Here is a 20,801-nt window from a genome sequence, read left to right as displayed (position 1 = left end):
TTACTATAGATCTGCCTGTCCTGTATAATTAAAGGAATGGCAGTCTGTGTTAATATAGCTATACCTTAGTGGGCCTTGAATGCTGAGAAATTGCTTTGTTCAAGTGTCCATCAGAGCTCTGAAGAGATGAGTTTCTGCCTAGCTGCATAGAGGGAGGCTTATGCGCATGTATGAAAAGAAATTACTATTTTGAAGGCAGAAGGAGACAAACCATGAGTCACTGCTGTGTGGTGACTGAAGCACCTTGAGGGATGCAGAATTTCTCTCTCCCTGGGAGCTATGTGAGGTAGTCGATCTGTTGCCTTGTGAGAGGGTTTCTACTTATGTCCTACCTATATGTTTGCAAATATAGTAAACTCTCCAGAAAATGTCGTAAGTCTTCAAAGAAAACCAACTGTTTATATATGTAGTAAATTTTTCTTCCCGCCTTCTCCAAGGAGTTCAGAATAGTGTACAATCAGGAGTGTCAAACATGCGGCCCAGGGGCCAAATCAGGCCCCCGGAGGGCTCCTATCAGGCCCCCAAGCAACTGGCTCTTGTCTGCTTCCTTCTCCCTCTTTATTGCTTCCTTCTGCATCTCAGCTTGCTTGTCAAGGCTTGCTCAATCACACAGGAGCTACAAAGCAAAACCTTGATTTTCTCCATTGGTTGAGGCTGTTCTGCCTCCTGGTTCACTGGGGAGGGAGGGAAAGAGCCAGAGCTTCCTTTGCCCAGTTCCCTGGATCTCATGGGAGAAATACAAAGCACCTTTAAGACCAACAAGTGCTAATGTTTTAAGGTTGTTTTTTTTTAAATTAATCGTGTTTGTCTGTGTCCTTTAAAAAGTTTATATCTCTGCTATTTTATTATTATTTTTATTTCATTCGATTTATATCCCGTCCTACCCCACCGAAGTGGGCTCAGGGCGGCTTACAACATAAAACTCTAACAATAAATCAGTTTAAAATACATTAATAATTTATACAGTAAAATACATAAGAACATATTTATCAATATACCATGCTACATCTTCCCTAAAAGTCTGTTCTTCAAGTATTCCAATGTTCAGATATACTGATGTTCATGAATTTGGATATTCAGATATCAGTCAGTTGTATGCTACCTAATATTAAACAAGTACACACATGGCCCAGCCCAACATAGCCTGGCCCGGCCCAACAAGGTCTCATTTATGTCAGATCCATCCCTCATAACAAATGAGTTCAACACCCCTGATACATCATTCTCATCTTCTCCATTTTATCCACACCAATAATCCTGTGAGGTTTGTGAGGCTGAGAAAGAGCATCAGACTGACTCAGGGTCACCCAGCATGGTTTAATGAGGATTTGAGTCTTGGTCCCACAGATCCTAACCTGATACTCTGAGCACTACAGCCTACTTTTTACTACTTGGGGGGCTGTGGCATACAACAGTATTTAACCTCAGAAGTGATGTTCTGCTAGGAATTCATACAACGCATGCAGAATAAATGGGCGATGTAAAATGTACAGAAACTACTTTTAAGGTTATTCAGTTGGCTTGCTTTTCTTAGAAGTGTTTCCCTTCTTATTTTGTGTACTTTGCTTTTTTAATTCATTAAAAGGTGCAATCTGGAAACAGGAGTATCCGTTTTGCTTTTTTGGAAATCACCCCAGAATTTGATGCATTAAAGTAATTGTTTTTTAAAGAAATGGTTTTAAGTAATGTACAAGGAGTTCTTGCGTGTTCTACTATTTATGGCTGTGAATGAACTGACGTATTCGGCTCAAAGACATTTGGATTTGTCCCATCCCACCCCATCTTTAATCAAAAGTGCAAGATTATTGATTTCCTGATTAGAAAGAACTGGATCATGACTGAATCACCTACAGGCAGTTTTTTACGTGTTCTGGAGTCTGCCATGTTTGTGGATAGCTCTACATGCATTCCCTGCCAACCTGATGGCATAGTTTGCCCTTCATGTTAATCCATTCTCATGTGTGTATTTGTATGTATACTTACTGGACATTTATTGCACCATAATCTGTTCTCAAGCCAGCTTCGCTATAACTAGCTACAGGGCCAGCCCTGCCACTAGGCAAACTAGGTGATTGCCTAGGGCGTTGGCCTTCAGGGGGTGCCAAATTGGGTGCCCCCATGTGACTCAGTGACATTATCAGTGCAAGGGGAGGGGCAGAAGTTAGCCTTGCCTAGGGTGCCAGACAGTCTGGGGTCAGCTCTGATTAGCTATCAGACTTGGTTCTTGGGAAGTTGAGGGTGGGGCGAAACAAAGACAGATGAGAACCAAGGTGAAGGCCATTCAGAGTCAGCAAGGCCTGTAGTTATTCTGACCAGTGAACAAGCCTCTACAGGCTCCCACCTTCGGGGCACTCTCAGAGGCAATTACAGAAATATATATTTAAACAAATAATCAGCAAAATGCTGTCAAGTTGCAGCCAACTCGTGGTGACACCAGCAAGGGGCTTTCAAGGCAAGTGAAAAGCAGAGGTTTGCCATTGCCTTCCTCTGCAGAGTCTTCCTTGGTGGTCTCCGTTCTAAGTACTGACCCTGCTTAGTTTCCAAGATCTGATGAAATCGGGCTAGGGTTGCCAGGTCTGTGTTGGAAAATACCTGGAGACTTTGAGGGTGGATTTGGGAGAGGGCGGGGTTTGGAGAGGGGAGGGGCCTAAGCATGGTATGATGCCATAGAGTCCACCCTTCAAAGCAGTCATTTTCTCTAGAGAAGGTGATCTTTGCCAGCTGGAGAACAGTTGTAAAAGTGGAAGATCTCCAGGCCTTGCCTGGAGGCTGGCAACCCTAAATCAGTCCATAGTCTACCATGCCCCATCCTCTCCAATCTTTACCAATATTTTATTTCAGTATTATTTGCTTCTAAGTGACAACCCAACCAAAGCACACTTACTTGGGAGGAAGTTTCCATTAGGATTAATGGAGCAGTTCCAAGTAAGTATCTTAGAACAAGTTAGAAATACAGCCTTGATTAGGTAGTCGCTACATAATGATTAGTATGTACTCAGTAGCCCTGTCATGAGGAAAGGAATTTAAGGCATGAATTTAGGCCAGAAGCTAAAACCTACATGTTGGTGAGATAAACTACATCCTTTGGTGCAGAAAACTGTACCAATAGGCACAGGAGGGAGTAAAGTGAATTAAGCCTAAAATATCTTTATCTGTCTTATGGGAGAATGAGAAGGAAGGCTGGAATTGTGAACACAGTTTAGCTGAAGAAGTGGCACCAAATGGAGTCAAATCTATAAAATGCTAGAGAAAAGCACTCAATAGACCCTGAGCCACCCTCAGAAATAACTTAATATATTCAATCTGCAAGAAAAAAAATCATTATCCGTTTATCTTCTATTTCTGCTGGTTTGACAATTTTTCTAACTGCAATAACAGGAACTGAAATTAGGTGGACCACACAGGGCTTTTTTTGTAACAGAAACTCCTTCGCATATTGGGCCACAAACCCCTGTTGTAGCCAATCCTCCAAGAGCTTACAAGACTCATCTTTACAGAACCTACTGTGAATTCTTGGAGGATTGGTTACATCAGGTTGCACTTTCAGAGGACCACGTGTGGTACCACTGCGTTCTTTTTACCAATCTGTTTATTAGTTAGAGTATGTTTCCAGCTGTGTCCTCCTGGCTTGGACAAGGCACTGCATAAAGAAGTTAAATCTACCAGTCAGCTAGCATGGAGTGTGCACCTATGCACCACCAACTCCTATAATCTACACTTGGTCACACATTGATTTCTCATCAGATATATGCCAATATGAAGCTGTCCTGCAGATTCAGTATTGCAGAGCCAATGCAATTTCTGTCTTAGTGCCTGCTTGATTCATGTGAACCGGCTAGCATGCTTTTCTCTGCTGTACTAGTTATTGGTTGAGTTTTGCTTTTATCTTTGCATTTTTGGGGTTTTTTATGTTTATTGAGTTTATGAGTCAATTATTGTAATGTTGTGGTGTAACAACCTTGGAAGCTTGTGCTGAAAAGTGGGTTTAAATTTCTTATAATAAATGTCAGCAGTGTGTGATTGCCTGTCCCTCCTTGATTTGAGAAGTATAGAGGTACTCTTTTTGTAATAAAAGATTGTTTCATTGTTATAAAATATTAAATAGCCTCTTAGCACCAATATTCAGAGGTTTACTGGGTTTATATATTGAGGCTTCCTTTAGTCATCTCAGCTAGTAGCTATTGATGGACTATGAATGCTTCTCTCTAATACCCTTTTAAAGCCCATCTAAGATTGTGGCTGTTACTACGACCATTTTCGCACACAGCTCACCTCGCAGTCACAATCCTGTCCCCTCCGCAGCATCTGGTCGGATTTCCCACCATCTGCGCCGAAGTTACAGGAAGTGCCGCAGCTTTTGCGTAGCAAACGTAAACCGCTAAAACCCAGTTTATGTTTGCTATGCAAAAGCCGCGGCACTTCCTGTAACTCCGGCGCAGATGGTGGGAAATCCGACAGTCGCTGCGGAGGGAACAGGATTGCGACTGCGAGGTAAGCTGTGTGCGAAAACAGTATACATCTACTGGCAGTGGATTCCACAGTGTAATTACTTGTTGACTGAAGAAGTACTTCCTTTTGTCTGTCCTGAATCTATTGCCCATCAACTTAATTGGATGTTCTTGAGTTCTAGAAGGGGAGAAAAATGTCTTTCTGTCAGGTTTTACCCAGTGTGTTCTGTCTATTTGCTGGAATCATGAGTTTTTCATTCAATGGTGTTTTAAATGCTGTGATTAAATCTTCCATATTTTTATGCTGTATCTGCAGCATCGATCTTAGGCTACGGTATATTGGGCCCCATTGATGCCCCTCCTTGCCAGCCAGTTTGGTTCATCTCTGGATGAAAATTGATCTGCTGATGTTTCAGCTCTAGTTCAAGGTAGGAGTAGGTGGACAGACAGCATGATGTGTTCACAGACACATGGGATATTATTACCGTTTAGAGGATTGTACATTCCCTGCTGCATCAAAGCACGTGGGAGTTGAATCAAGAGAAGGGTGATCCATATGTAAAAACTGCTTTCACCCGCAGATCTTTGCTAAATCAGGATTCACACCTCTAAGCTTTTAACATAAAATAGAGGTGTGGGTGGCAATTCTGGCCCCCTGCTATGCCATCCAACGTGATGAAGAGTTCTGGGTTTTTTATACCCTGCCTTTCACTACCTCAAAGAGTCTCAAAGCGGCTTACAATTGCCTCCCCTTTCTCTCCCGCAGCAGACACCCTGTGAAGTAGGTGGGGCTGAGAGAGCTCTGAGAGAAGTGCGACTGACCTGAGGTCACCTAGCTGGCTTCATGCGGAGGAGGAGGTGGGGAATCACATCCGGTTCTCCAGATTGGAGTCTGCTGCTCTTAACTACAGCACCACACTGAAGCATACATTGAACACGTGAAGCTGCTATGTATCTAATCAGACCGTCCAGCAAGGTCACTGTGGTCTACTCAGAATGGCAGTAGCTCTCCAGTGTCCAGAGATGAACAAATCTGTCTTGGGGCTGGTTTGGAATCCAGTGGGCCAGTTGTCCAGGCCACGAGCCACAAATTAAGAGCCAAAAGCCTTTTGGCTCATACCCCCTGGTCACTTTCAAGAGATATACCTGAAACATTTAAAGCAAACAAAAGCTCAGCTAAGATGGTGCAGCTGACAGCAGTGTTCCTCCCAGTCCTCCCTTGCTTTCTCAGTTCTGAGTGACGTGCAAGTAATATGCCCACAAAATGGTAAAAATATATAGAAAGGTAACCCTTTCCTTCCAACCTATGATGCATTACAGTTTTTGTCCCTTGGTTGCTAGGCATACAAATAGACCTGAGATGAAGCAAGGGTGGGTTGGTCTGTTGTAATGGCTGATTCCTCTCTGACTTCCCTGCTGTGCAATTCTTAGTGAAGCAAGATATGCAAGTTCCCTAAACACAATATCTCACCTTTTCTTCTCTGTAGACTTTGCAATAGTCCCTCTCCTTCTTATGCAAGCAAATCCATTTAGGAGAAGACACTGAGATAGATAGATAGATGTGGAAAAGTATGAAACGCTGTGAAGAAAACCTTTCCCAATATCAGACTGAAAGATGTGGGATGATGTGCAGGTGCATCCAAGCTTTGATACACCTGTGCCACATCTTCTGACTTTCCTTGTGAACATAAAATCCAGTTGTACATGTGCATACAAGAGCCCCATGGCACAGAGTGGTAAAGCTGCAGTACTGCAGTCCAGACTCTCTGCTCACAACCTGAGTTCGATCCTGCCGGAAGCTGGGCTCAGGTAGCTGGCTCCAGGTTGACTCAGCCTTCCATCCTTCCATGGTTGGTAAAATGAGTACCCATCTTACTGGGGGGAAAGTGTAGATGACTGGGGAAGGCAATGGCAAACCACCCCGTAAAAAGTCTGCTGTGAAAACATCGTGATGCAATATCATCCCAGAGTCGGAAACGACTGGTGCTTGCACAGGGGACGACCTTTTTACATGTGCATACAGACATAGACACATACTATTCCTTTCTCCCATCTGTCTGTGTTTTCAGTGACTTGTGTATAGAATGTTTTTTCTGCTCCTCCAGCTGGCAGTGATGTATTCTATATTGTTTCTCTGTTTTGGATTATTATTATCGCTGCTCCTCTTGTCTTATGATTATAGGAAGAATTTCAAAGGAAAGCAGTGTTACATACATTTCACCATGGGAGACTTTATGATAAGTACCCCATAGGGGACCCTCAAATGGGCTAGACCACTAGTCTGCAGCTTACTTAACATGCTAATTAATATGACCCTTGCTTTAGCAGAAAATTTCTGATGTTATTGTCTCCTTGTACATTTTGTCAACATCCTTGTTTAGCAACAGTCTCTTCAATTTTTTTAAAGCATCTGAAAATTGCCGCTGAGTTCTGCATCTAATACCTTCTTTGAGCCACTCAAAAGCAGAGTGCAGTCCTGCAGTATGTATTCCAGCATGGCGGTAATCATGGGAAATCAAAATTTGAAGTAAAGTCCCATTTTCTAGTGCTTCTGTAAACTGACTCCCTAGCTGATAGGGAATGCAGTTGCTGCTAGAACAGCACAGCTAAACGGATCATGAAGTAGGGAGAGAATGGGAAGAAAATTGTGCATCAAAAGGGAGGGAAGGCCTTTGACAACTTGGCATCCATAATATGTCCTCCTCACACCACAGCATGGAGTTCAATAACTTATTACAACAGTTGTTAATTCTAGTTAAACTAGAATTCTATGAATGGACTACAAGGCTGCAATCCAGAGCTGTCTCCTCCAGAGTTTTAGCTCTCTGAAGAGGAATTTTCTTCATCTCCATACATACATGGTGGCTCAATTTTCCTGAGAACTTGAACCTCAGTGCATTCTTCTTAGGTGAAAAAAACATGTTACAGCTTTTAAGAAGCACAGTCTTGCCCATTAATATGCAAGGACTGCAGGCAACTTAAGGCTGAGCAGAGGCAGACTGTCTCCACCTGACTGTAAATCACAGAAAACCTGATGGCCAAGAGCTATTCAGTGCCCCCCAAGCCATCTTCCCCAACCCAGAACTCATTCAGAAATTTATGGGTGATCTTGCTTATGCCAGCAGGGACAAAGCTTTAAGTTTGTCCTGAACCTGAAAGAAGTATGATGGTTTTCATTGCCACACCCTACAAAGAGGTAGTAGCAAATACATTTTGAACTGTAGCTTTCTTATCTCCAAATATGAGAGGAATTCTCAAGATTATACCCCTCACCCAAGGAATACACACACAGGGAGAGGTATTCTAGAGGGATTTTTTTTTTAACTTGCAGACCAGGCTGTGAGAAAAAGAAATACTTCATGCAGCCATGTAATCCATGCAATGAATTAAGGCAGTTGTAGCAGGGTTTGCATCCCCTCACTTGCCCACTCTGGTTTGGCTGAAAATAAGAACATAAGAGAAGCCATGTTGGATCAGGCCAATGGCCCATCCAGTCCAACACTCTGTGTCACACAGTGGCAAAAAATTTTATATACACACATACACTGTGGCTAATAGCCACTGATGGACCTGTGCTCCATATTTTTATCTAAACCCCTCTTGAAGGTGGCTATACTTGTAGCCGCCACCACCTCCTGTGGCAGTGAATTCCACATGTTAATCACCCTTTGGGTGAAGAAGTACTTCCTTTTATCCGTTTTAACCTGTCTGCTCAGCAATTTCATTGAATGCCCACGAGTTCTTGTATTGTGAGAAAGGGAGAAAAGTACTTCTTTCTCTACTTTCTCCATCCCATGCATTATCTTGTAAACCTCTATCATGTCACCCCGCAGTCGACGTTTCTCCAAGCTAAAGAGTCCCAAGCGTTTCAACCTTTCTTCATAGGGAAAGTGCTCCAGCCCTTTAATCATTCTAGTTGCCCTTCTCTGGACTTTCTCAAATGCTATAATATCCTTTTTGAGGTGAAGTAGGCCCCTTCTGCTTTGCACATGGCCAGGCTGATTTGTTCATATTGAGCCTCCCACTATTAGAGTGGCTTTAAGTAACTCGAGTCAAAAAAGGGAACCAAGAGATCTTAGATTCTAACTCTCTCCAAGAGATACTTTGATCCTTTTGTCACCACTAATCTCTGTAGTGTTTCTGTATGTTTATGTATTACCAGGGCTTTTGTCCCCCTGCTGGAGCCCATTGGTGCAGTACTCCACCGGGGCTGGCCACAGCTCTGGCTGACCCAACCTGCCATGCAGCAGCCACATACTCTCAGGCCAGGTGGTGTGGCCTAATAGGCAAATGAGCTCTTTCTGGGTTTTTCTACAAAAAAAGCACTGCGTGTTACCATATAGGGAAGACTGAAGCTACTAATCTTCCCAGAACATGTGGACTGTTGCCCAGCTTTTGCTTCTTATCACTTCCAAGCAAAGTTCCCCCCTTTCCTGTCTAGTCTCAGTACAGCTCTAGATAATGGAGTTGCTCAGGGAGAAAAAACAAAGCTTTTACAAGGCCCTGAGTTGGTACAGTTGTGAGCCGAAACATTTGCTGTGCCTATGATCCCCCACTGGACCAATGTTCACATGAACATTGGCTAACTTGCTCTGCTTAGATGAGCTCTCTATCAGGCATCTATCCACAGAGGCATCCTTTCCAGCTGCCCATTTCCTATTACACAAATACATGAAGCTAATCATACCATTGGCCTTCCAAATCAGTACTGTCTACTGCAATTGGCAGCGGCTCTCCAGAATCTCAGTTAGAGGTTTTTCACATCACACCTATTATTTGATACTTTTCAAACTGGGAATGTCAGGGACTGAACCTGTGACCTTCTGCATGCCAAGCAGATGCTTTACCACTGAGCTTTGGCCCGTTCATCTCTATCCATGAGGAAAAAGTTAAAGCCAGTGCAGGTAAATGGAAACTAAAACCAGAGTGCTGCCACAGACAGTTCACCATTGCCAAAACAGCAATAGGATGTTGCTTATTTGATTCCTACTGGAAGCTGGAGATAATTTCATTTGGATTAATCATCCTTACAAGATTAACGAACAAGGTGTCTTTCATCTAGATTTTTAATTGTATTCTGAATCACGTCTGTACTGCAGAGGGTTCTGAATCCCAAGCACAAACAATCCCAAGTAGTTCATTAGGTTACATTTCTGACCCTGAAGCTCTGGAATCCATGAATAATGCAGTATTGTGTAAGGAGGCAAAAAAGGCAACAAGCCGACTTCCAACTAGGTGAGCATTTGGGGGAAATTGCTTAGGAATTCTAACATGTAAGTGACCCATCAAATAGATGCCTGCCTATCAGAGGAGAAAGGTTGGCTTGTTCATTGCAAGTCTTCCAGTTCAAAATTGTATGCCCACTTTGCAACAAATGTACCCAGTTCCCTTGCTCTCGTGGAGTCATGTTCTATTTGAACTGTGGCCGTAAATTGCTGCAGAGAGAACGAGCCATGAATGCATCACAACAGAGGTGTCATCGCATGTGTAAATTTGAAGGAAAGTAGCCCTACAGTTTTGAATGGGAATATTTTATTCCTTAGTTTGTACTTGTACAACAACAGGAACAAATGACATCCATTGATACTGATTGATCTGGATTGCTTCCAGTTGTCAGAAATATTTGTCGTATTTTTAGATATTGTTAATATGAAAAGTATTCTCCCCCCCCCCCCGGGACCCTTTTAAAAAGCTTAATCACTATCTGCTTTTATTCATTTCCTCTGGCTTTACCATCTGTTTCAAGTCTCTCTGCTGGAAAAGAGGATAAGAAGCAGGCCAAAATGATGAGTCATCTTTTTGTACACTATCATCAAGTTCTGTAGGTCCTTAATACCTCACTGGGTCTTCTGCGACCTTCTGGAACAAGGTTTGAGAATAGTGCACTGCAGTGTTACAGTCTCTTAGCCTTTCTGTCAAAGTTGACCATGTTTGTCAAATTGGTGTCATGACCCCTGCTCCAAACGATGACAGAGAGGCTAGGAAGGCAAACCCAGAGGAAGTAAACAAAAAAAGTCCTTTATGCTTTGCCAAAATGCAAACCTTGTTAAGGTTGCCACATTTTTCTAGCTTTACTCCTTATAATACATGGAAATCTAACAGGTTAAATTTTCCCCTGTAGGTAGATAGGGATGAAAAAGGTTAATCTGGTTACTGTCCTTGTGTCAGCTGCTGGCACCCTACAATCACATAGTAATGACCTTAAACATGACTTTAGAGGGGATTTAGACTTTAAAGGGGGTTTAGACAGAATCACTGAGGATGGGTTCAACGACTACTAGCCTGGTGATTAAGAGGCAACAACCCTCCAAAGACCCCTGCTATGAGACAATGCTGGGGGAAGGTCTTTGCTTCTATCAGAGCCGACCCTGCCATTAAACTAGGCAATTGGCTAGGGTACCGGCCTTCTAGGGGCACCAAATTGGGTGCCCCCCATGTGACTCTTGCCTAGGGTGCCAGACAGTCTACAGCTGACCGTGGGTTCTATGCCTGTTGTTGACCTTCTAGAGCAGGGGTGTCACTCATTTGTTGCGAGGGCCAGATCTGACATAAATGAGACCTTGCTGGGTTTGGCCGCGTATGTTATAAAATGTAATGCCAGGTAGAGATATGAACTTTATAAAGGGCACAGACAAGCACAAAGATTTTTAAAAGCTTAAAGTAAAACATTAGCATCATGGGTCTTTGTGTATCTCCTGTGTGATCCAGGGAACTGGGCAAAGGAAGCTCTGGCTTGTTCCTTCCTTCCCCAGGGGACCAGGAGGGGGAGGAGCCTCAGCCAATGGAAGGAAAAGGGGCTTGGCACAGTAGCTCTGCTGTGTGATTAAGAGAACCCAGCAAAGCAAGCTCTTCCTCCCAAAGGGAGAAGCCTCAGCCAATGGAGAAAATAGATACTTTGCTCTGTGTGATTGAGCAAGCCTGACAAAGCAAGCTGTTATGCAGAAGGAAGCAAGAGAAATGGAGAAGGAAGATGACACCCAGTTGCTTGAGGGCCTGATACGAGCCCTCCAAGGACCTGATTTGGCCCCTGGGCCACATGTTTGACACCCCTGTTGTAGAGTAACTGATTGGCCTCTGCATAAAATGGGGTGCCAGTTTAGATGGGCCACTGGTCTTATCCAGCAAGGCTCTTACATTCTTAACATCCGGTCTTGTCTTGCTGCCAGGTATTTATTACTGTCATATGCTTTCAAATGTCAGGCATCTTTTTGCTCTAATTGGTCTGTTTGGGTTAGGGTTGCCAGCCTCCAGGTGGGGCCTGGAGATCTCCTGCTTTTCCAACTGATCTCCAGCTGGCAGAGATCAGCAAATAGATTCAGAGGAGTTAGCCGTCTTAGTCTGTTGCTGCAAAATAGTGACAAGTTCAGTAGCAACATTAAGACTAACAAATTTTATTGTAGCATAAGTTTTCAAGAAACACAGCTCTCTTCATCAGATGCTTTGTTAGTCCTCCCCCACCCCCACAGGCTGCTGTCATTCAGGTTCTAACTGGAGCCATACTAGGGCTAAGTTGCTGACTTATACTTACATGGCTTCCAGTCATACTCTGAGACTTACAGTGGTGAGTTTGCCAACTGTTCACACCATTGTACTATACTGATCAAGGGCCAAACTTGAGGTAACACTAGCAGATCCATGGTTGGATCTCCAGCATGTTTTTAATTTGTAAACAGCCTCCATAGAGGGGCTGTTCCAACTTAAGGAAGCAGCACCCTCTACCAGCACCATGGCTCAGAACCAAACTGGGGGGTGGGGAGCAAGCAGCTACTAAAAAAAGGTAAAGGTAGTCCCTTCTGCAAGCGCCAGTCATTTCCAACTCTGGGGTGATGTCGCATTACAACCTTTTCACGGCAGACTTTTTACGGGGTGGTTTGCCATTGCCTTCCCCAGTCATCTACACTTTGCCCCAGCAAGCTGAGTACTCATTTTACCAACCTCGGAAGGATGGAAGGCTGAGTCAGCCTTGAGCCGGCTACCTGAACCCAGCTTCTGCCAGGATCGAACTCAGGTCATGAGCAGAGCTTGGACTGCAATACTGCAGCTTTACCACTCTGCGCCATGGGGCTCTACTACAAACAAATAATAAACAGAGATATCTTCCTAGCATCTAGTTTGTCCCTAAGTGTGAGCCCTCCCACAGGTCTTTCCACATCCAAGTACTCACTGGCTTTAAGCCGATATGAGTACAATAGTACTGATTTATCTTACAGAGATGATGAAAGAATTGTTGAAGAAAAGCATACGAAGCGCTTTGAAACACTTGAACCCTAATACAGAAATGCAGAGTACTCTTATTATGCCTCTTCAAGCCATTAACACTAAAGCACACAGGATGTCATCTGTTTTTAATTGGAAATGCATCTTGTATTCTCCGTATGAATGAGGGCATCTGTTATGTTCAGTTGAGATGTGGTTTTTTCCCCCTAGAATTATCTTTTTAAAAAATGTCCCTCAGTAAAGGCCATCAGAAGTATCCACACTTTCCTGAGACACACAGGATAGAGGCCCATGTGACACTGGTTTTAGAGCATTCATGTGTTCTTCTAATGCAATTTGAGGGGCTTAATTATTTTAATGACTGGATGTTTCTCTCCAGCCTTTGGAATATCATGCACATCACAATCTGGAGGGGGGCACAGGACAACTTGAAATACTTTACATTTTAAAAAAGGAAGAACCAGAGAGCTGGGAATCTTTCTAACTCTGCCATGACGTTCATGACAGTCACCATCTTTCAGCCTTAACCTACCTCACAGGATTGTTTTGAGGGTAAAATGTGGGGAGCCATGTACACCACCATGGGTTTCCTGGAGGCAGGACAGAATTTTTAAAACCAAATAAATAAACCTGTGGTGCACCCTTTTTTGTTTTTTGGAAGAGACCTGCAGGATTAACATGTAGGCTGCCTGTTTTAGCAGTTTGCTTGCTTCCAGTGTGCTCTGCTTGAAAGGGTGAAAGTGAACATTGCAAAGACACCTTAAATCCTCGGTGTGTTCTCTCTCCTCACAAAAAAATGCCTTGTATAAAGGCATTTTAAGTAGAATGAAACTTCATTCTACTTAAAGAACATAGTTGTAACAATATGCTGACTTCCCCTGCTGGCCTTGCCTCCTGCACCTTCTTTCAAAGAGACCATTTATTTATTTCAGAAATACTTGTGGAAAAGAAGCACAAACAGTGATGTTAATTCAATTCATTACAAGGATAGTGTTTCCTGATAAACTTAAGTCAACTTTTTCTTATGGTCTCATAACCTGTACCTTATCTTGGAGCTCTTTGGCCATTTTCAATGCACTTTCCAACTGGATTTCGCCAGTTCACACAGTAAAATCTAGTTGGAAAGTACATTGAAAGTGGACTGAAAGTGCATTATTTAGTGTGCTTGATCACAGCTTTCAGGAGGCAAGCATATTCCCTTCTTAAGTTCTGATTCAAATTAAAACCTGAATATATTTATTTTCCTTATCTATCACATGCAAATAATGCCTTGATTTCAAACTCAAATAGGTTGTCAGCTCTAGGCAAGATCCATGGGTGACCAGACCAGTACCTCATAGGGTTGCCAATCCCCAGGTGGGGGCAGGGGATCCCCCGGTTTGGAGGCCCTCCCCCTGCTTCAGGGTCGTCAGAAAGCGGGGGGAGGGGAGGGAAATGTCTGTTATTCCCTATGGAGATTTATTCCCATAGAAAATCATGGAGAATTGATCCGCGGGTATCTGGGGCTCTGGGGGGGCTGTTTTTGGGGTAGAGGCACCAAATTTTCAGTATAGCATCTAGTGCCTTCCCCCAAAATACCCATCAAGTTTCAAAAAGATTGGACCAGGGGGTCCAATTCTATGAGCCCCAAAAGAAAGTGCCCCTATCCATTATTTCCTATGGAAGGAAGGAATTGAAAAGGTGTGCCATCCCTTTAAATGTGATGGCCAGAGCTCCCTTTGGAGTTCAATTATGCTTGTCACAGCCTTGATCTTGGCTCCACCCCCAAAGTCCCCAGATATTTCTTGAATTGGACTTGGCAACCCTAGTACCTCACGCTAGAGAAGATGTGTTATATAGCTCTAGCATTGCCTGGTCTATGTTGGAAAATACCTGGAGACTTTGAGGTGGAGCTGGGAGAGGGAGGGCCTTGGTGAGGGGAGGGGCCTCACCATGGTACAATGTCACAGAGTCCACCCTTCAAAGCAGCCATTTTCTCCAGGGGAGCTGATCTATGCCAGATGGGGATCAGTTGTAAAAGCAGGAGATCTCCAGGTCCCACCTGGAGGCTGGCTCAGGAACCTATGCAATCAATATCTTAAGCTAGGTGCAGAGGATACTGATTGGCTGACCAAGCCAAGATAGAAAGCTGGGTTTTTAGTATATACACTTGGCCTGGTCAATCCACAGGCTTCATACTGCCTGCCTTTCAGAAAGTGTTATAAATGGGCTCAGTCAGCTTTTTCCCAACGAGAATGCATTTATTGAGGAGCAGTCACACACACACAACGAACCAGAAGTGAAATAATATATACAGTCAGAACATAGAAAATCACACCCCTTTAGGCACTCACCAATCCCTCTGCGCCCTCTAGGATCCTTCATTAGCATTTCTCTTCCAAATCCCTTACTTCCCAATTGACTGATTCTAGCAGAACGGCCAATCAGAATGTGGGCATCAGGATCCTGGCTTGCAATGGATGTTTGCTGTGGCCTGGGCATTATATTAACTTAGTACATAACAGAAAACTTTTGCACTCTGAGCATACCCAATCTATAGGATGTGAGAGCAGTTAAAAGTGGGGTCTCTAGCACCTCAGGAAGGTGATGATCCAGGTGGCAGAAGGTGAAAAGGGAGGGGCTTGCTCGTGGCAGCAGCAAAGGGGGGGGGTCATGAAGCAGACCCCTGGTTTTTGGAGAGAGCACCCTGGAGCACCTTTTGGATACTCAGTCACAAATCACAAAATGGTTCAGCAAACCAAAAAGTTCATGGAGATCCATGAGCCATGGTTCATGGTTTCTCATGAACCACAAAGCACCATATTCCCAGTTTGTGCCTATCCCTAGTAGCTAGTTGGCTAGACTAGGATCCAGCCAGCCAGAACAATCTTAAGCATGTCTACTCAGGAACAAGTATTACCGTAATTAATTTTATTAATTCAGGTTTACTACCAGGAAATTTCAACCAACTATTCCGACAGTGCAGTCAGAAGCCGAGTTACACTGTTCTCAGTCCATTGAAGCCAGTGGACTTAAAAGGGCATAACTGCCTAGGATTTGCATATTGAGATTTCCGGCCCAGTGCCTGGAGTTTCTGACACCTGTGCTAGAAAGAATATTGGAAACATATCTATGGGTCATTTCCAAATCAGAATAGAGGTCAGACAGTTCAAAGATAATCTTTCAGGGTGCTACATATTCCTGCAACAGAAAGGTGTTCAGTTCAGACTTAAATCTCTTTACCGGTTAAAGTAGTTCAATGGAAAGCTCTCATAACTCAGATGGAGCAGGCAATGAAACGGCAGAAGAAATCCATTGCTGTTATGTGATAAGATTCATACCAGAAAAAAGTAATCTCAATGTTGTCTCCTTCCATTCAAGAAAAAAAACTTTTTTTTTAGTTTTTGTATATAGCTCGGTGGAAACCACAGTGTAATATTTTGCTGTGATGAAAAAAGGCAGTTATGAGCAGGAAACAAAATTATATAGGAGATATAAATTTCCTCATGATTATACTGACATCTTGGGTACTCTATGCAGTTCTGGCAGCCTTGCCTAGAGAAAGAACAACAGAGTTTAAAATAACTGCAATCATTCTTGCGTACTCTGTGGAACAGATCCAGACCCTTATTCCTTTAATTTTGCTTTGGTGCTCATCTGCTGCAGTCAGACTACAGGCTTGGCACGATCTGGCCCTGCCTGTAATTAACACCGTTTTATTTTGTAATGAGAAGTTTTGATCAGACATCCCACCCTGAACCAGCTTCACTGTGTGCTCATTCCACGGTTGATCATTCAGATTGCTGCGGCATCCTTTTGTCTGTTTATCTTTCACACATGCACATAAATGTGTATCTGAAGCTCTGCTCCTTTTTGACTGCTCTGCAATCCCTCTGCCAAGGCCTGCAGCCCTTCTCAGCCTTCTTTGCATTGCCTCTCTTCCTTGGAATACAGCGGGGGGAGTGTAAGCATTGTGCAGATTTACATGAGAGTAGCACCATTGACTTCAGTATATTTACTGTTGTGTCAATCATGGGATGCTATCAAATAGCAGCCCTTTTTCTGCTAATGCAGTTTACATGGGAGAAAGTGGGATGGGGATAGGCTTCCAATCCCCAGGTCCCAGTGGGAGTTCTCCCACTTTCCCAGGCTCCTTCCTGCCCCCAGTCAGCTGGCTGGCGGGAGGAAGCCTTGCCCCCACAGCCACCATGTGACTTTCCACCTCCGGAGACTTCATTCTCCGATTGAAAGGCTTCCTCTTGGGATGGTGTGTCTGTGTTCCTTTGGCAGCAACTCGTGAGTAGAGATGCCAATCCCTCGTTTCAGAGTTACTAGAAACTTCATTATTCCCTACGTGGAGATCGATTCTCATAGGGTATAAATGGGGAATTGATCTGGAGGTATTGAGGGCTCTGGGGAGGGCTGTTTTTTGTGATAAAGGCACCAAATTTTCAGTATAGCATTTACTGCCTCTCCCCAAAATACCCCCTAAGTTTCAAAAGGATTGGACCAGGGGGTCCAGTTCTATGAGCCCCAAAAGAAGGTGCCCCTATCCTTCATTATTTCCTATGGAAGGAAGGCATTTGAAAAGCTGTGCTGTCCCTTTAAATGTGATGGCCAGAACTCCCTTGGAGTTCAATTATGCTTGTCACATCCTTGCTCCTGGCCCCACCCCCAAAGTCTCCTGACTCCACCCCCAAAGTCCCCAGATATTTCTTGAATTGGATTTGGCAACCCTAGATGGGGATTAGGGTTATCAGCCTCCCCAGACTCCCTGTCAATATGGGAGCCTAACTAGGGACTATTTCCAACCTCAAGAAACAGGAGAGGGAGTTATTTTCGCTCAACAACAATTCCTCCAGGGGCTCATTCATGCACTTGAATGAGGGAGGCTCGCCACTGCTGCTGAGCCCGCAGGGAATTGGCGAGACAAACAGGAGTGGGGTGAATCCGTGAGCAAATCTCTTCCCAGTTTGTTTCTGGGTGAATTGAGCTACTAGGCTTCAAAGGCGAAGCTGTTCTTCCCCATGTGTTCTCTCACACTCTCTCTTCCTCCCAAGTCCTGAGTTGCTACACAAAGGTAGGCAACGGCAAGCCACCTCTGAACGCCTTGAAAACTCTACAGGGTTGCCACAGCTCAGCTGTGACTTCACAGCACTTTCCACCACCTTGAAAAAATTGGGTGGATTTCTAAAAAGGTAAAGGTAGTCCCCTGTGCAAGCACCAGTCGTTTCTGCCTCTGGGGTGACGTTGCATCACGACATTTCACAGTAGACTTTTTACAGGTTGGTTTGCCATTGCCTTCCCCAGTTATCTACACTTTCCCCCCAGCAAGCTGGGTACTCATTTTACTGGCCTCGGAAGGATAAAAGGCTAAGTCAACCTTGAGCCAGCTATCTGAACCCAGCTTCCACTAGGATTGAACTTGTGAGCAGAGCGCTTGGATTGCAGTACTGCAGCTTTACCACTCTGCGCCACAGGGCTCCTTTTATATCTGGGTGGATTTCTAGCTGCCTCTTTATATACAGTGTAGCTTACATAAAAAGTATTTTCTTTTATAAAAACACAGTTCACAAAAATTGCCAGTCTCAGAACTTAAGATTTGACAAATCCAATTATTTATTTTATACATACTCGCTCATTAAAAAAAAAAAAAAGAAACTATACCTTTTGCACCAAGATTTAAGTCCTTTGAAACTATTCATGGATATGCCAGGATATTACCAAACTGTACAAAGTCATTTAGTTAAATTTTTGCTCTAAACTTTTGACAGTTCATTGTATTAAAAAAATTAAAGGATTTCTCCCTTCCCCCTTATAGAACATTTTCATGCATAAAGTTTTGCACATACTGATAATGCATTTGGCCCTCTCTTGTGGCATAAATCAAAGGAAACTAATGATGCCACTATCAGCTTTCCCTGTCAGGCTCTCTCAGTGTAGAAATGCTCACATATTCCTACAGGAACAGATGGCATTATCCGTTCCTGGTTTTATTGTGCTGCAAATACCCCTCTGCCAACTTGTAGAATTGTTTGTGCAGCAGTGATTGCTCTGGAAAAAGGACGATGATGAAGCAAGCAGATGCATAATAAAATAATCTGGTTGCTTTTGCGATCTTACCTTTTGGTACATACAAGGCAGGAAGTGAAATGAAAGATAAAACTTCCTGTGAGAAGTAGGTTTTCAGAGACTGTCGGGATTCATCAAAGATATTTAATAAAAGAAAACAGTCATGTAGCTAATGAGTCTTCACCTATGTAGTTATAATTAGCACTGGTGGAGTCCTAGGGGAAAACAGATTTGCGGATCATTAGGAGAGTTTTTTAAATTGCCATAATTTGCAGTGGATATTATTTGCAACAAATCATTCAACCAGTTCTAGTTCTAATGAGTTTTTGGAAGGCGGGAGTCCTAATCCTTTTTCTCTTTACGCAACCTTCATTACATAACAAATTTTTTCTTATCTCATTGTACAAAATAACACAAAACTGCATAATGCTTCTCATTTATTTATTGTTGCAAAACATATCTAAAGCCACCCAATTGACCTTGGAACTTGAGATCCCTAGGTGGCAGCCCATTTCCACTCCCTGACTTAATTCATGTTAACAGCACATGTAAGCAGTTGTAGGGATGAACATGCCAGGAAGGAGAGAAAAAGGTTTTTTTTTTGGGGGGGGGGGGGCGGGGGGGAGCTCCAAGGTGGTTAAAGAGAAATAGCACCATGTATAGCAGAATGAGGAAGTGGTGAGGTGGCAGAGGCCTGTAGTGGTAACTGTAGGGTGTAAGAACATAAGAGAAGCCATGTTGAATCAGGCCAATAGCCCATCCAGTCCAACACTGTGTCACACAGTGACCAAAACCCAGGTCCCATTAGGAGGTCCACCAGTGGGACCAGGACACTAGAAGCCCTCCCACTGTTGCCCCCCATGAAGCACCAAGAATACAGATAACCACTTGCCCCAGACAGAGAGTTCCATCTATAAAGGTAAAGGTAATCCCCTGTGTAAGCACCAGTCATTTCCTACTCTGGGGTGACTAGCCATTGATGGACCTCTGTTCCATATGCTTACCACTCCCCTCTGGAAGCCACCTATGCTTGTAGCTGCCACCAACTCTTGTGGCAGTAGGGTTGCTTGGTCCAATGTTGGGAAATTTCTGGAGATTTGGGGACAAAGTCTGGAGAGGGTGCGGTTAGGGGAGGGGCTTCAGCCAGATATAAAGCCATAGAGTTCACCCTCCAAAGCAGCCATTTGCTCCGGAGAGACAGATCTCTGTAACCTGGAGATCAGTTGCAGTTCTGGGAGATCTCCGGGTACCACCTAGAGGTCGGCAACCCTAGCAGGGAAGGTACCACTATCTTTATAGTTCCTTCTAAGCAGAAAACTGGGAAAGCAAGTGAAAAGCTAAGCTTGAACTTCTTTCCCTGATGGGGTAATATTTTATTTGCATGGAATTTTTCTACAGAAAAACCTTAAAAGTGCGATCCTTCCCCCTTAGTTGTTGTATAGCCCATTCTGCAGAATTCTGCTACTTAATTCAGTTACATGTGTAGAACAGATCTCATATTCAGCTCCATCGTGGGAACCCCATTCCACTTCTTTCCTCCTGCAAGAACCAGTATTCTAGGAGAAATCAGAAAACACCTTCACTCCCACTGAGTCTACTAGGCTTCACCCCCTGACTTCCCCTGGTTCCACCTCCTGACCTTACCCTGATATCAGAAACTTTGACATCAAAGGCAGCTGGGTCAGATCATTCATACTTGAGAAATACCTATAGTGGAAACCGTATGCAATTGCCAAGGAACTAAACCGTAAGGGAGATTAAGGAGAGACTTAATTACTTCTCTAGAGAGGAAGCACCAGCGGATGTAAGAAATGCGAATGGTTGCATGTTCCTCTCTTGTGAGCCTGGCTTGAACTGGGATTTGGGCCCCACTGTTGAGTAAGCAGGATATTGTTTCAATAGATTGGCTTTAACGGTGTATTTCTCCTTTTAAGAAGTACTTTGGGAGCTGATGTCACTGTACATTTGTATTTGCATTTGTAAAGCCCAGTACAGAACACATGCACATCTCGTCATGCTTATAAAAAGTAAAGGTGCTCCCTTTAAATCTACTCTGAAGAAGCTGCTGCAGCTGAGCAATAATAG

The sequence above is a fragment of the Heteronotia binoei genome, chromosome 6 (assembly GCF_032191835.1).
Source record: "Heteronotia binoei isolate CCM8104 ecotype False Entrance Well chromosome 6, APGP_CSIRO_Hbin_v1, whole genome shotgun sequence".
In the NCBI taxonomy this organism is placed as follows: domain Eukaryota; kingdom Metazoa; phylum Chordata; class Lepidosauria; order Squamata; family Gekkonidae; genus Heteronotia; species Heteronotia binoei.
Note: the sequence above shows the minus strand (reverse complement) of the source record.